This window comes from Bubalus kerabau, chromosome 9 (genome assembly GCF_029407905.1).
Source record: "Bubalus kerabau isolate K-KA32 ecotype Philippines breed swamp buffalo chromosome 9, PCC_UOA_SB_1v2, whole genome shotgun sequence".
Lineage (NCBI taxonomy): Eukaryota > Metazoa > Chordata > Mammalia > Artiodactyla > Bovidae > Bubalus > Bubalus kerabau.
The window spans coordinates 58,508,799-58,523,443 of record NC_073632.1 but is presented as its reverse complement, the minus strand read 5'-3'; the positions used below and the strand labels follow the sequence as shown (position 1 = coordinate 58,523,443).

General features: G+C 41.4%; 1 long non-coding RNA gene across 3 annotated transcripts in view; it reads right to left on the bottom strand.

Annotated features, from left to right (window-relative positions):
* LOC129619917 (uncharacterized) overlaps positions 1–14,645 on the bottom strand; it is a 200,582-nt gene that overhangs the window by 143,584 nt on the left and 42,353 nt on the right. Inside the window, exon 3 of one of the 3 annotated variants that reach the window (XR_008698287.1) lies at positions 3,239–3,380. The exons of the other annotated variants lie outside the window; for them this stretch is intronic. This is a non-coding gene — a long non-coding RNA (uncharacterized LOC129619917). Of the gene's footprint in view, positions 1–3,238; positions 3,381–14,645 lie in introns of those variants that run through there. 3 annotated transcript variants of the gene reach the window in all.

The following is a 14,645-nucleotide window of genomic DNA, read 5'->3' as shown; positions in this document are numbered from 1 at the left end:
ACCATGTGTAAAATAGACAGCTAGTGGGAAGCTGCTGTACAGCACGGGGAACTCAGCTTGGTGCTCTGTGATGACCTAGAAGGGTGGGATGGGGCAGGGGGTGGAAGGGAGGTTCAAAGAGGGAGGTGATATATGTATATAGCTGAGTCACTTCATTGTATAACAGAAACTAACACAACATTGTAAAGCAATTATACACCAATCTTAAAAATAATTTTAAAATGAAAATTGAAAAAATAAACAAGTCTCTCAGAGCTAATCAGCCCAGTGTTGCACCAGAAGTGAGTGTTAAGGCTGGAATGTGAGGTCAGGTGGTCCTGAGCACCAAGGCCCAGGCTTTGCACAAGCCTCACAGTCTCCCTGGGGATCCCTCAAGGTGGAAAGGCAGCTAGAGCAGCCCTTTTATGTCGGAGCTCAGCCCTTCACTAAAAGGGAAGGGGACTGGTGTCAGTGAGTGGCTGAGTGATTTAGGAGTTGAGATTCCTGCTGATTCCAGTGACAGCTGGACCCAGAGCAGGCCTGACAAACTGTGAAGTCTTGAAGGTGAGACCTATGTCATTGTTCAGCCCCCTGTGGCACTTGGGGCGGACATTTCTGGTCCATTTACCAACTTCAGTAGTTGTACAAGATAATGACTCATCTCCCAAAATGTATTTTTTGGTATACTTATATATTACCTAATCCTTCCAACTTGCCTTTTTCTTGTTTCTCTTTTTTTACTGGAATGGGACAAAATGAAAGCATTAGTTGCTCAGTCATATCCAACTCTTTGCAACCACATGGACTGTAGCCTGCCAGGCTCCTCTGTCCATAGAATCCTCCAGATAAGAATTCTGGTGCAGGTAGGCATTACCTTCTCCAGGGGATCTTCTGGACCCAGGGAGCAAACTCAGATCTCCTACATTGAAGGCAAATTCTTCACCATCTGAGCCACCAGTGATGGAATGGGACAAGATGATGGTAACTGGCTGAAATCTGACTTCAAGACCACTGTCCAGAAGGTCGCATCTGGGGTCACGGGTGCTGTAAACAAGTAGTGCCTGGCAATTTCTGGCGTAATAGAGCTGTGTGGTAGAATGCAGGGCACATCGGTCATTTATAGAGTCTGTCCTGAGCAGAACATTCTTTCTTTCCTTGGAATGGATCTGTGAATTCAATATGGCTTCTGGTTCAAGCTTTCCTGGCCACTCCTCACTGTCACCAGGCAGATGGTGTGGACACCAATGTACAGTCTGATATCAGAGCAATCTCATGGTAAAGGGGAAACTGCCACCACAACAGAACTTTCCTTGTTCTGTGCACTTTTAGATCAGTTTTTTCCTTTCTCCCAAATTCATCACAAAGGAAATGAAAGTCCACATTTTATGAGAGAGATAACAACAATATTCTACAGATTAAAAACTAATTTTTAAAAATGATAACAAACGAGTTACAGCTTAACTTTCCTCACAGAAATACATGTGAAAACTTACAAAGTCCGACCCTCAACTGTGCTCCCTTTATGTTTCTAATATCCTACTCATAAAAATCTCTGAAGACCGAGACCCCGTGTAGGTATAGTTACTGCTATTTCAGATACAACCTGTAATAAAGTTAATCAGGCACACATTTAACAACATACATGTGGTGATTGTTATGGCACTGCATCGTAATTGGACATTAAGACTAAATGGTTCACATAAATTATAGAAAAATGGAAAAGTCACATTACTCCTTCCTCCATACCACTGGTTCCTAAATGCCTGGGTGCAGACCACCTGTGTCCACATCACAGGGGAGGGCTTTTGAAATTATAAATCCCTGATCCCCCACCCTACCCCCAGAGAGTGGGTACATTCAGCACATTTGGCCTACAGAGAAGCTTTTTACCACACCAAGACTGTCAAGTTCAAATGTCTCCACAAACAAGGCAAGTAAATTTGTGTACAGGACCATGTCCTTTAACCAAAGCAGTTGTGTGTCTGGTAAGTATTTCTTCCCAAAGGCATTTCCATTAAGAACATCTGTAGTACTCTGAGCCACCTCTGCCATCCCTCCTTCACTTCTCACCCCTAGAAAACAAGTCTGTGTACTGAATTGAAGCTGACAGTTTGCATCGTCCATGGACTATACCATAGTGCCCGTATCTTAAGAGTTTACTCTTCTTGGTACATGAAGCAGAGATGATATACACGAAAAGGATCTTCTGCTGTATATGCCCATGCCCTTCACTTGCCGCAGCTAATTCTAAATCATTGTTAACTACACACATTCATTCATTTCTTCATTCAGTAAGTTTTTACTGGGCATCTAATATATTTCAGGCACCTGCCTCAACACTGAAAACACAAAAATTAAAGAAGACAAGTAGCTCACAGTTTGGAGGGCTAGATTTCAGAGTGATTCTGATGGTCACAATGGCATGAAAATATTCCTTTAAATCCAAGTGCAAGAACTGATTTCTCACTGTCCAAAAGCTGAGGATACAGATCTCTCAGAGAACCTATTTTGAAGGGTCTCCCCGCCACACTCCCATTCCCCACCTCCCCCCACCCCATCTCCCACATCCCAACGTCGACACAGAGGACAGGCCGACATCTGAAGCTCCGTGGCTCTCTGAAGCAGACATTACCTCATGCTACATGGCTCTCTTGTTCACAGTGGCACTAGGAGAAATGGGGCTTCCAGGACATTCCATCCTGCCAGCCATCTGATGATGTATTTGAAATGCCTGTTTCTGGGCTGTCTAATGAATGACATTTATAAGGTGTCCTTCTCTCCCCTGAATCAAAAGATACTGAAATTTCTTTTATCTTATGCTCTCCCAGCCCGTGTTCAGTGTTTATATGGCCGAAATCTTGAGCAAGTCACTCAATTCCATTTCTGTGCTCACTGTTTCGCTACAGAAATGCAAACTCCCCTGGGTAATTCCAAGCAGTTTCTTTACCCAGAGATCATCTCTGGCCACAGAGCAGCTCAGCTGCAACCTGCGTTGTGTGCACTGCATAATACTGTAACATTTTCAGAGTCATGGAAGATTTATTCAGTGATCAACTGCCTCAGCATCCTGAATCACTCCAGAGACAGTCTGTTAAAGAGGGGACCAAGAGGGAGCTGAAAATGTAAGCAAGAAGTGAAATAATCCTCTTTCCCTTTTAACCCCTTAAGCCCTGATAAGGAAATAACATTCATTTTTTTATATGCATAGTGCAAAATTTCTAAAAGTAAATACCTCAAATTATGGAGTGCTTCTCTGGAGGAGAGCATGTCAACCTCACTCCAGTATTCTTGCCTGGAGAATCCCACAGACAGAGGAGCCCGGCAGGCTACAGTTCATGGGGTCACAAAGAGTTGAAAACAACTGAAGTGACTTAGCATGCATGCATTCATGGAGTGCTTATCTGTAGAAGGTAAAATTAAAGGTGATGTTTATTGTCTTCTTTTTTCATAATCTATATTCTCTACAATAAACTTTAATTCTGTAGTAAGAAAAATATTTTAATGTGCATACACTATTCTTCAAAATGATCTTCCAAGAGAAAAAAAAAAAGACATCATTAGCTATCTTAGGAACTAGGTCAGAATTTGGAAGACTAGTACACTATTCACCAAAACAGATAGAGTGATTACATATAACCAAACAGTAAAGGCTTCCAGAGCTTTTAATATTTGAAATCAATATAAGCCAGGAATTGCTAATAATTTTTATTTAACACTACACATTAGACAAAAGCTGCTTCAACTTTTTTTTTCCAATTTGCTTAGAAATTCAAAATGAAAGACGTCCTGAGAGGGTGAAAAAAACTAAAGTGTCATGTCCATAACTCTAAGACCCTTCAAAGTGAATATCTAATCTGCCCTGCGAACTCTATGACAGGGAGGAGCAAAAGTGGCCTGGTTGCTAATTGAATGAAAGCCAAAAGGGCAGATGATGGAATTCTCCACCTAGCCCAGTCTATCTACTTTTTGAATCACACAGGTTTGCTGAAGAAAAGAGCGAGCCACAACTTGAATGATCTTTGAACTCAAGATCAAGGTGAAATAGATCTCTTAGAAGTGCGGGCACATCCTCCTTCTGATGGTCTACAGTCAGTCTGTACTGTGCACAACTACTTCTATAGAATTCAGTTTGTTAAAGAAAGCAAATTTACTTGGTAGGTCAGCTGGGGCATTTGCTTACATGATGGCAGGATTTTTCACTTTTTTGTCATTTGACCTCACATGCACACAGCCAAGACCAAAATGAAGCTTAGAATGAACACCAGAAAAGACAGCTACTAATGGACCAGGCTGGGCAAAGAGCAAGCAAAGGGCATTCTGAATAAAGACCACCAACGGACTAAAAGGAAAAGGGTGGATTTCAGATGGTGATAAATCCTTTAAATGAACAGATATCATCAGACAAACAAGCATATATGCAATGCCATTACAATAACACTCATCATAACATCCATGCTAGAAAACAATCATTCACAAATGGCAGATATTGTTCAAACTTTCAATATGAAGGATAATCATTTGTTACTTAAAGTTTAAAAAAAAAATCTCACTATAAAAAAACAGAAAGAAAGAAAAAAGATTCACTGAACGAGCCTGGGTCCTTATTGTCATCTATAATAGAGATTAAACTTAAACCTATCCATGGATTTCAAATTAATTATTTTCACCAGAGTCATAATAGCAGAAATAACTGACTAACTTTTATATAGAATAAAACGCACTCTGTTTAATTAATTTGCTATTGGTTTTTACCAGGTAGGTATTAGCCAGTGTTTGGTCTTTAATCATGATGTATATACATCAACTTACTCGCAAAGTTCAAAACATCAAAGTCAAGGTTTAAATTTTTTTTCTGGCAGTTGTTACAAAAAAGAAAAATAAAAGAAAGAGTTGAAAATTTGTTTAAAAATACACACACACAAGGCAAGACAATGGGAGAAATCTTCATTTCCAGAGAATTATTTTATTTTGACTGAATATATTCTTTCATCAGTGCAATTTTCTCTTTAACCATCCTGGGAAACACCCTTCCCTCGATGAACAAACTGTGCAGTATCTCCCGATCTCGACAGCCACACCAAGGACGACACTCAAAAACCAACATGCCCTCTGAAAAAGGGTTCAATGAAGATGTGAAAGTTCGATTTGTACATTCATGTGGTTTTAGATTTTTTTTAATCCCTTTAAAGGTATGTTTCACCCATGTTATCAGATTGACGTTATTTTATGTTTTTCTAACCATATCCCATGATGAATTTGAGCACCAATTCAAGATTAAAAAAAAAAAACTTTTATTAAAGAAAAACAGGAAAAAAAAGAAAGAGAGAAGGAAGGTATTGCTTAAGAAAAATTCACAGAGGGTCCAGCCTCCCTACCATTTCAAATTCTATCAAATGGTAACATGGAAATGTTTGCCAGAACAATCCACATCCTTCTCTGAAATCATAGGAGGCTGTCACTGATGACAAAAAGGTCCCTCTCTCCCCACCCCTCTCTCTCTCACACACGAAACAAATGAGAGATGTCACCATGAACAATCCCAACGGCTATGCATTTATTCATCTCTAAATGCTATATAATTTCATTTTAAGGACAATTAAATATGCATTTGCATTAATGAATATGTGCTCTTGTGTGATGCATACAAGCCAGGAAAACTGCAGAGGTTTGCCACCAAATGTACTGTCAAATCAGATCAAATTTATGCCTGCAAAGACAGTCTTGATTTTTCTAGATCTTCCTTAGAAATTCCTACTCCATCAAGGTGTGGGTGTGGTGTTTTCTTGTGTATTTTCTAATTCTTGTCCAAAGCAAGCTAATTTGGGCACACTTCCTTCTTCTGTTTGCTCAGTTGTGATTCTAACTTCCCTGTAAGCCTGTTAATAAATAATACATTGTCTTGTCAGCTTTAGCAAATATGTGTAGGTTAAAATGTTTCCTCTTCTTTCCATTAGTCCATCTGGCCACCATTTCATCCAGCAACAACACACAGCAGTGTGAAACGGCTCTGAGCAGGGTCCTTAACAGAGAGGCACTGCAGCCTTTCACTGTTGGGATGGCAGCATTGGCTGACCCGTGGCATCGCCCTCAGTGAAGTGAAAACCATTTCACTAGCTGTCTTTTCAACTGTGACAGGCCTTAGTCAAAAAACCAGCGAGTGTGACCTGCCAATCACAGGAGTGAGAGGCCCAAGGGCCGTATGTCACCCGGTTGTGCAGCCCCTTCTGACTCGCGGTCTAAGTAATTCCCAGTCAGCAGGCTCCTCTCACCCAAGAGCTGCAGAAACCAGAGTTTTTCCATCTACACTTGTAACATGTTTAGTCATGGACTTGGGTGACTTAAAATGTGAAAATTATTTCCCTTGCGGTATCTGTCATTGGTTGAGATATGTGATTATTGGTCTGCTAGATCCACAATTCCCCAGAAAAGGGTGTAGATCCAAATCTGAGAGAGGAGCAGAATCTGTGTGGCATTGGTGGTAATTTGTCCATTGGTGGTGCTAGGAGTAAAGAATCTGCTTGCCAATGCAGGAGATGAAGAGATGTGGATTTCATCCCTGGATTGGGAAGATCTCCTAGAGAAGGGCATGGTAACCCACTCCACTATTCTTGTCTGGAGAATCCCATGGACAGAGGAGCCTGGCGGGCTACAGTCCACGGAGTAGCAAAGGGCTGGACATGATGAGCACACACATGCACACTCCAGGGGCTGTGGCCTGGGAGCTGGGACCACGTGCCTCCTTGCCTGGAAATCAGCCTTAGGATGCTAGGCCCCCACTCAGAGTATCAAAGCCTCTCATCATCACTATTCCAGCTCCAAGCCTCAAATAAGAAAATGAAGTAAAAATACAAAAATGTAAAAAGCAATACACTCACATTATTACTGCTTTTACAACCAACAATAATAACCTCAGACTCTTCACTTTTGCAAGGTGGTACCTGCCTGGCATGCTTTTTGCAAACTGAAAGACAATGCCTGGGTTTAAAGAAAACTTGGGCTTTGATCACCAAAGGGATTTTGACAGCTGCTCCCCACACATATTATCCTGCTCCTCAGATTCACCCCTCAATCTGACACCCTAAAACTGTCCACCAAAATTGCCTGGAAAGTTTATCAAAATACAGATCGCTAGGCCCCCACCTAAGGAGTTTCTGAATCAGCCGATCCAGGGTCAGACCTGAGAACTGCATTTCTAACAAATTCCTAAGTGATATTGGCCTTGCTGGTCTGGAGACCACTCTTCAAGAATCATGTCTATAAAGAAAAAGAATTCAATTTAGACTTTTAAAAAGAGGTATGGGAGATATAAAAATAAGTGAGTTATATGAAGGAAATGTTGGTGATGGGAAGAGGGGAATCCCAAATGATTATATTAAAGAATTACCAGCCTGCTGTCATATATATATATAACAATATGACAGATATAAATATATACAGATCCAGCGATTTTAATCTCATTCAGGGATGAGCTCACACGGAGGCTCTAAGTGATTCAGTTATTGGCCCAGTGTCATGGGGCTTGTTCAGCACTAACAGACTAGAACTGAAATTCAGTTCTGCTCCATTCTATGCTTTCCAGTGCAAAACACTGTCAGCAGTTAGGATCTTCACTGTTTTTGACACAGAAAGACATTTCACATTTGATCTCTTTAAGGAAAAGTGGTGCTCAGGTAGCCCACTGTAGTCACTTATGTTCAAATGGGAAGACAGAAGAGGAAGCCTCAAGAGATGAAATATGATCCAGAGATGTGCACATAGGTTTTCACAGAACAGCTAATTTATTAACCAGGTTAGGTGACTTAGTAGTCGGCCTGGCATTGATCTTTAAACTCTTTCTTCGCTGTTTTGACTCCACCATCCAGGAGGTTCTGGAGGAACTTGATTTTTAGCAGCATCTGCCTTCACCACACGTTCCAGTTTGACTTGTCCTGGCAGAGATGAAGTCTGCATTTGCCCTGGAAGCCCGAGCCAGTTCCCAGGACAGCATGGAAACTACCATTCTCTTTTTAGGAACATCTCCACTTTAGGACTGCCTGGTAAACTGATCAGCTGCCACCTACTGCTGTTAAATCCCCTCTATTCTGGCCTAAGAGCACAGACCCTTTCCTCTCCCGTTCATTGTGAAGATTTTGAAGAAGAGGGAAGAGGGAGACCATTGTAACTGGGAGCTTGCGGATGGAGCCCTTCAGATGGAGGATGAAGGATATAGACGTACATGAATTTGTTTTGAATTTAAAAACAATTAGAGGACAGGGGCTCTTCCTAATATTATTCATTTAGTTGAGATCTTATTGTCCCGTGCCTTAATAGGCCCTTGATAAGTGTATTTTTAATTGGTTGAATTTTAATGACACATTCAGTTTGGATATTACTTCATTTCCTCATCTGAAAGGAGAGGGTAAGAATCCACAGATAAATGGAGATGTGGTGAATTTATTCAGGAGTCTGAATGAATTCCTTTCTGGCAGCGTACATAGATATGTATTGTGAAATATCATCTATATTAGTAGGGAGACAGTTCTAGAAAGATCTAGAAATAAGCATTTCTATGTATCTCCAATTAAGTCATTGCTACAGGTACCAGTAATGAAAACAATAATGCTGTCAGACTACTGTTTGGTTAGTAGAGATTTGCTATAGAATTGTTTACCTTTGTCTCACTGGACAGTTCCAGCTATAGAAGTACTGAGTTTTAAGCTTTTTTTAAATTCACCCTTTGGTCTTAGGAAAGATAGGAAGGTAAGGACGGGAGCCATCATGTGCTGGTAAATGTTGGAACAACCAGCTCTCTGGGGATGGAGGTCGGGGGGCCTGACTTGTCATGTTTGCCAATTTCCGTGGTGTAAACAATCTGCCATGGTCAGTTCAAACCTGCCAGCAATTTAACAACTGACTTGCAAAATTCCTGACAAAAGTGGCTCTCAAGTGTGACACCACCACAGGGAAGAAACCACAGGCGGCAAAAGTGTCAGGATCTTCCCCACCCACAGAAAAAATGTTGGGGTGAGAAGGGGGAGAAAACTGTTCTATGAGTCAGGTAACCTGAATTACAGCTATTTGCAAACAGCCAGATAGGTAAACAGATCTGTTACACACAGAGCCAACTAAAAATGACACAGTGGACTGGACACGGAAAAAGTCCCTGGCGATTAGTTCACAAAGACTGAAGAGATGTCTCAGTTGTCCACCATCCTACCATAACATTGGCATGGATTGGTCGAAAGGTCAGGGTCTTCCAATCCCACGATTGCACAAATTCCACTCGTACACCAGTTTATCTCACCAAGCACCATATGATTCAGGCACCTATGCTACCAAGACTCTAAAGGGACAGTGTGGTATGATAAAAAGCACTGACCTAGGCTGAAAAGTCAGAAAGACCCAAATATGGTCTCTGTTACTCATTGAATGACTTTGGGAAAATCATGTTAACTTTTCTAAATTCCATTTGGCCAAATCTATAAAGTAAATAATTCCCTAAAGTTCCTTACAGCTCTAAGATCCTAGGCTTCCAAATGGAATTTTTTTTGTTGGGTTTGAAACTATGCTCACTGCAAAGTAGTAGTGGACATTAAAAACCTGCTTGAACTACAACCCAAGTGTCATTAGGGCTTTAGCACTGGATCTGAGCACACCATTGTGACACAACTGAGAGAACCCAAGTCAGGGACAGTGCATGAAGAGCTCTCCATATCAGCTCCTTGCCTTTTAATAATTTCAGTAATAGAGAAACTAGATTTGTCTCTGAACATCACACCCACCTGCTGCAGCTCCTATTAGTGACCTGAACCGCAGACCATACAAATGCAATGCCTCTCCAGAGTCCACTTCACATGTCTAGGGCTTCCTTGCTACTTAGGATCCACGTGGGTTCTTTATCAGTGCAGACAACAGTCTTCTGTGGCATGACATGCTGATTTTATAAGATTAGCTGGAACAGCATTTTGTTACTCCCATTAAAAATTAAAATTGTTAAATATTCTGTACATATTGCAAATAACACTGTTCCACTCAATAAGTGATCCTTTCTTAAAACTGCTGTGAAGTTTTCCAGAAACTTCTGTCTAATGAATTTCGTGTATATGTGTGTGAGAGAGAGACATACAGACAGAGATTCAGTTGTTGGGGATTGGAAAGCAGGTAGAAATAGGGTGTGAAGAGCGAGGTATGTGAGCCTGTGAGTCTATGTGTATATAGATACAGTCACAGAAAAGTGACCAACAAATGATTTTCAAAGAGGATTTGGGTCAGAATTCTAGCTTGCTCTGAACATTCAAACCCAGAGCCTTGATCTAGAGTTTCTCAGGTACTATTAATTTGTGATTTAAAACTGTAATTATTGAAGATTGATGTAATATCTGGACCTTCCTGATTCAACATCAAACAAATCTCAAATTGATACTACTGAAAAAAATGTAGACACCACATAGTGCATAATGATCAAGATTATGCTCCAACTAGCTAAGTAAAACCACAGAATGAGACAGGATACAAGAACACATAGGCGCTTACCCGGTGGCTCAGTGGTAAAGAATCTCCCTGCAATGCAGGAGCCACAGAAGACATGGGTTCTATCCCTGGGTCAGGAAGATCCCCTGGAGAGGGCATGGCAATGCACTCCAATATTATTGCCTGGGAAATCCCATGGACAGAAGAGCCTGTTGGCCCATAGGGTCGCAAAGAGTCAGGCACCACTGAAGCAGCTTAGCAGGCACAGCACGCACAAGAAAGCATGAGTGAGCGGAGTTGTAGGAAGGTGATATGGCCTCCATATAAAAGAACAGATTGCAAACTAAAATGCCGACTTCGGGGACCGTGTGCCATGTTTGACTTTCCTGGACCAACAACAGCAGGAAAAAAAAGAAAAAAAAAAACCCTAGCTTTGAGTCTTTGTGATTATTAATTTTTTTAAGAAAAAGAACTGCATTTAAATCAGGCCCTGAGCAGGTTGGCTGGACGCGCGGAAGCCTCGCTCAGCCCACAGATGTCTGTCGGCGCTGCCACATGGCAGGATCCGGCCGTGGGGGTCTCCGGAGCCCAGCACAGGACCCAGAACTTCTGATTTTGGTGCTGGATCCAAAACTCCCCATCCCTTTCCAGTTCATTTCAAACGCCTATTGTTTGCCATATTTATCTGCCATCACTGCTGTTTGTTAGCAAATGGAGAGAGAACTGCCAGGACTAAATTTCAGCCTGCCCTCAGAATAGTGCAAAGGCGCTACAGGAATTGCACGACAGATGGTCTTTGAATGATATACGGAACCTCTGCCCTTGGGCCCGCTTTGGAGGAGCCGTTTTGGATTGTTGCTCAGAAGAGTGAGAGGCTGTTGTGTGATATGTGATTATTCCACAATAATTTTAATTATTTTGCCTGTTTTCAAACAATAGTCTCAGCCTTTTTTAATTTTTACACTCACTGAGTTGTGACACGAGCATTCTTTTCTCTATGTTAGCAGGGATTAAAATCAAGCCCTGTATCCCTTCCCGTTTTTCAAATAATCCATGTTTAAATAAATTACCTCGGTCTGGAAAACCAAGTTACGTGGCGTCCTCCTGGCATACACACAATCAAGGGGAAAAAAAAATCCTTATTGTGGTGTCTGGTTTGAGATTGTCGCGGTAACAAGTTTCAAGAAAAGCTTGCTCTTTGCCTCTTTGGAGCAAGGCTCGGGCTAAGGGAGCTTCATTGACATGCGTGTGGGGATCCCATCGGATCTGCTCAAAGGTGCAGTCCGAAGCAGTCAGACGGCATCCGATGTGCATGTAAATGAAGCTCCCCAAGTGGGGTGTAGGCTTCTGGAGATGTGGAAAATACGCCATCTCCATCTCTTCTAAATCCAATAGAAACTTCCGAATGTTTTTCTGAAGCAGCAGGAGCCAACGAGAAGCAGATGCTAAACTTTCAAGGTATCTGAATGTATTTCTCCTTACTGGATAGATTTGTTGGCTGTGCACTGGCAGACGGGGTTCGGGGTTAGAACCCAGGCTTTTGGTTTCTCAGTTCAGTGGGCAGGCGGCTGTCACCCTGCACATCCCAATGGTTCTGGCACTGGCCTCCAGCATTTACCTAAAGGAGAACGTCACTCTGGTAAATGCCAAGGCTGCCAGGGGCTGTCTCGAAGGATAAAATCCACAGTGACCGTAAACCACAGTTGAATCTGGGAATGAGTTAATATTCATAAGGTGGCCTTTTTACCCAACATAAGAATGTGTGACTTTACCTGGAGGTCGTCGCTTACTTAGGAAATTTTCCCCTCCAGCTGAATTCCATGTCCCCTAATAGGTAGTCCCACCCCTCAGCTGAGAGTCAAATCAAGCTTTGGATAATTTCCAAGCTGATTGTTCTGGCACCTTGGTAATAAGAAAGAAATTCTGCATTGTCCCCTTGGTCTCCAGCTAAGTGATACTGTTACCTCCAAAACAGGAATCTCTGGTGAGTGGGGTTACTAGAAAAGAGAAAACCCAAAACTCTGACACTGCTGTTTGATAGAGAAATCCCCCATGGAGTCTTCAGTGCTTCCCAACAACTGTGGTTTTAATCCAATAACAGCAGCTCCTCTAACAGAGAGAAACTCAACTCACACAGCACTTAATACCCAAATGAAATTCAGATAACTCCCACTGTGTTGACAAAAAGGATTGGGGAAACGAAATGTCCTCTGCTCTTTCCCAAGGAAGGCATGCCTTTGGTGAGACTCAGACAGCCCACCCTCCCAGAGAACAGCCTTCTTGCTTTCTCCCCAGCAAGGCAGGTGTGCAGAGACTTGCAGTTGTACGGAGCACACATTCTCAGAAAACAAACAAACAAAAAAAGTAAGTTAATGTTTGCCACCTCGAGGAGCCACAACTAGTCTTTTAAGACATGGAGTCTAACAAGGACTTCTCCAGCTTCTAGGGTGTGACTCCTTTTGTAAGAATGCTGTTGCTGACAATTTTCATCACAGATGTGTGATTGAAAGAAGGGGTCTGACAATACCAGCAATCATAGACAATATCCATCTGTGTTCTCTGCCTGTTTGAAATTGCAGAACTCCACTTCAAATGTATTTTTATGTTATCTTCAGTCATTAAGGTCAGGCCCTAGGCGGTGCACTGTACATGTGTGCTCATGTGTGAGCAGTTGTGTCTGACTCATTGTGATCCCATGGACTGTAGCCCACCAGGTTCCTCTGTCCATGGAATTTTCCAGGCAAGAATACTGCAGTGGGTTGTATTTTCCTACTCCAGGGGATCTTCCCGACCCAAGGATCAAACCGACATCTCTTGTGTCTCCCACTTTGGTTGGCAGATTCTTTACCACCGTGCCACCTGTGAAGCATATACATTATCTCTAACACTTATAACAACCAGGAAGGTATATATTGTCCTCCGGATATAATTCAGATGGAAAACGTGTCTCTTGTTGATTGAATGACTTAACAAAGGTAACTCAAAATAAGTAGCCAAGTCAAAATTTGAAATTACTGTTTAATTCCAAGGACAATATTCTTTTCATTGATGTATGTATGTCACATATGTGCCATATCGCACATGGTAAATAGCCTTGTGAGATGTAAATATCACCATATTTTGGATTCCTGAGGAAGTCATGTGTACCCTTAGTACCTGGCATGCTATGAATTCTAAACAAACACTTAGTCACTGGACTATTCCTTTATAGAAATATAATTCAAAACAAATGTTAGTCTTAATCATTTAGGCTTTATCTGCTATTTCTTTTTGGTCATTTCCCATGATATTTACCCTTGTGTGTGCTAAGTTACTTAAGGTATATGACACTATCACAAAGCTAGGAATGTGTGTGTGTGTGTGTGTGTATTTGCATGAGTGCTGAGTCGCTTCAGTCATGTCTGACTCTTTCTGACCCTATGGACTTTAGCCCTCCAGGCTCCTCCATCCATGGGATTCTCCAGGCAAGAATACTTGAGTGGGTTGCCATGCCCTCCCTCCAGGAGATCATCTCGACGCAGGGGTCTAGCCTACGTCTCTTGCACTGGCAGGCAGGTTCTTTACCACTAGGATGTTTACCCTGGATGGACCTAATTTCTGGAAAGTTTCCCTGGTTGAGCCAAAAGGATTCAACCAATCCAGGTTGACAAGGAACAATTCCACGCAAGAGCAACTATCAGTACCTATTCCTGAAAGAAAATCAACAAGAATCTAACAAACATCCACAACCAACTCAGTTCTTCTGACAAAGAAATATGGTAAATAAATAAATAAAAACATTGTTCTTAAATATGGAGAGTTCTAATAACTTGATTGACCAAAAAAAAAAAAAAAGAGACGCTTTATTTGTTGACTCTGCAGGAGAATAAGGGGCAAATGATTCTACCTTCAAATCCCCAACTGCATCTTCTGCATCTTGTTCTTTGTAAGTAAATTTCTGTGTTTTTGTATCTAGCTCACCTGATTTATAAAATGCTATTTTCATACAAACACACATAATAAATATGATTATTTGCTTCAACCAACCACTTGAAGATTCCATTCAAGATCAAAAAATAAATAGGCTATTTATCAATAGCAATCACTAAAAGATTCAAGATCAAAAAATAAATAGGCTATTTATCAATAGCAATCACTAAAAGATTCAAGATCAAAAAATAAATAGGCTATTTATCAATAGTAAGATGACTATAACTGAAATATACATATATAATGTA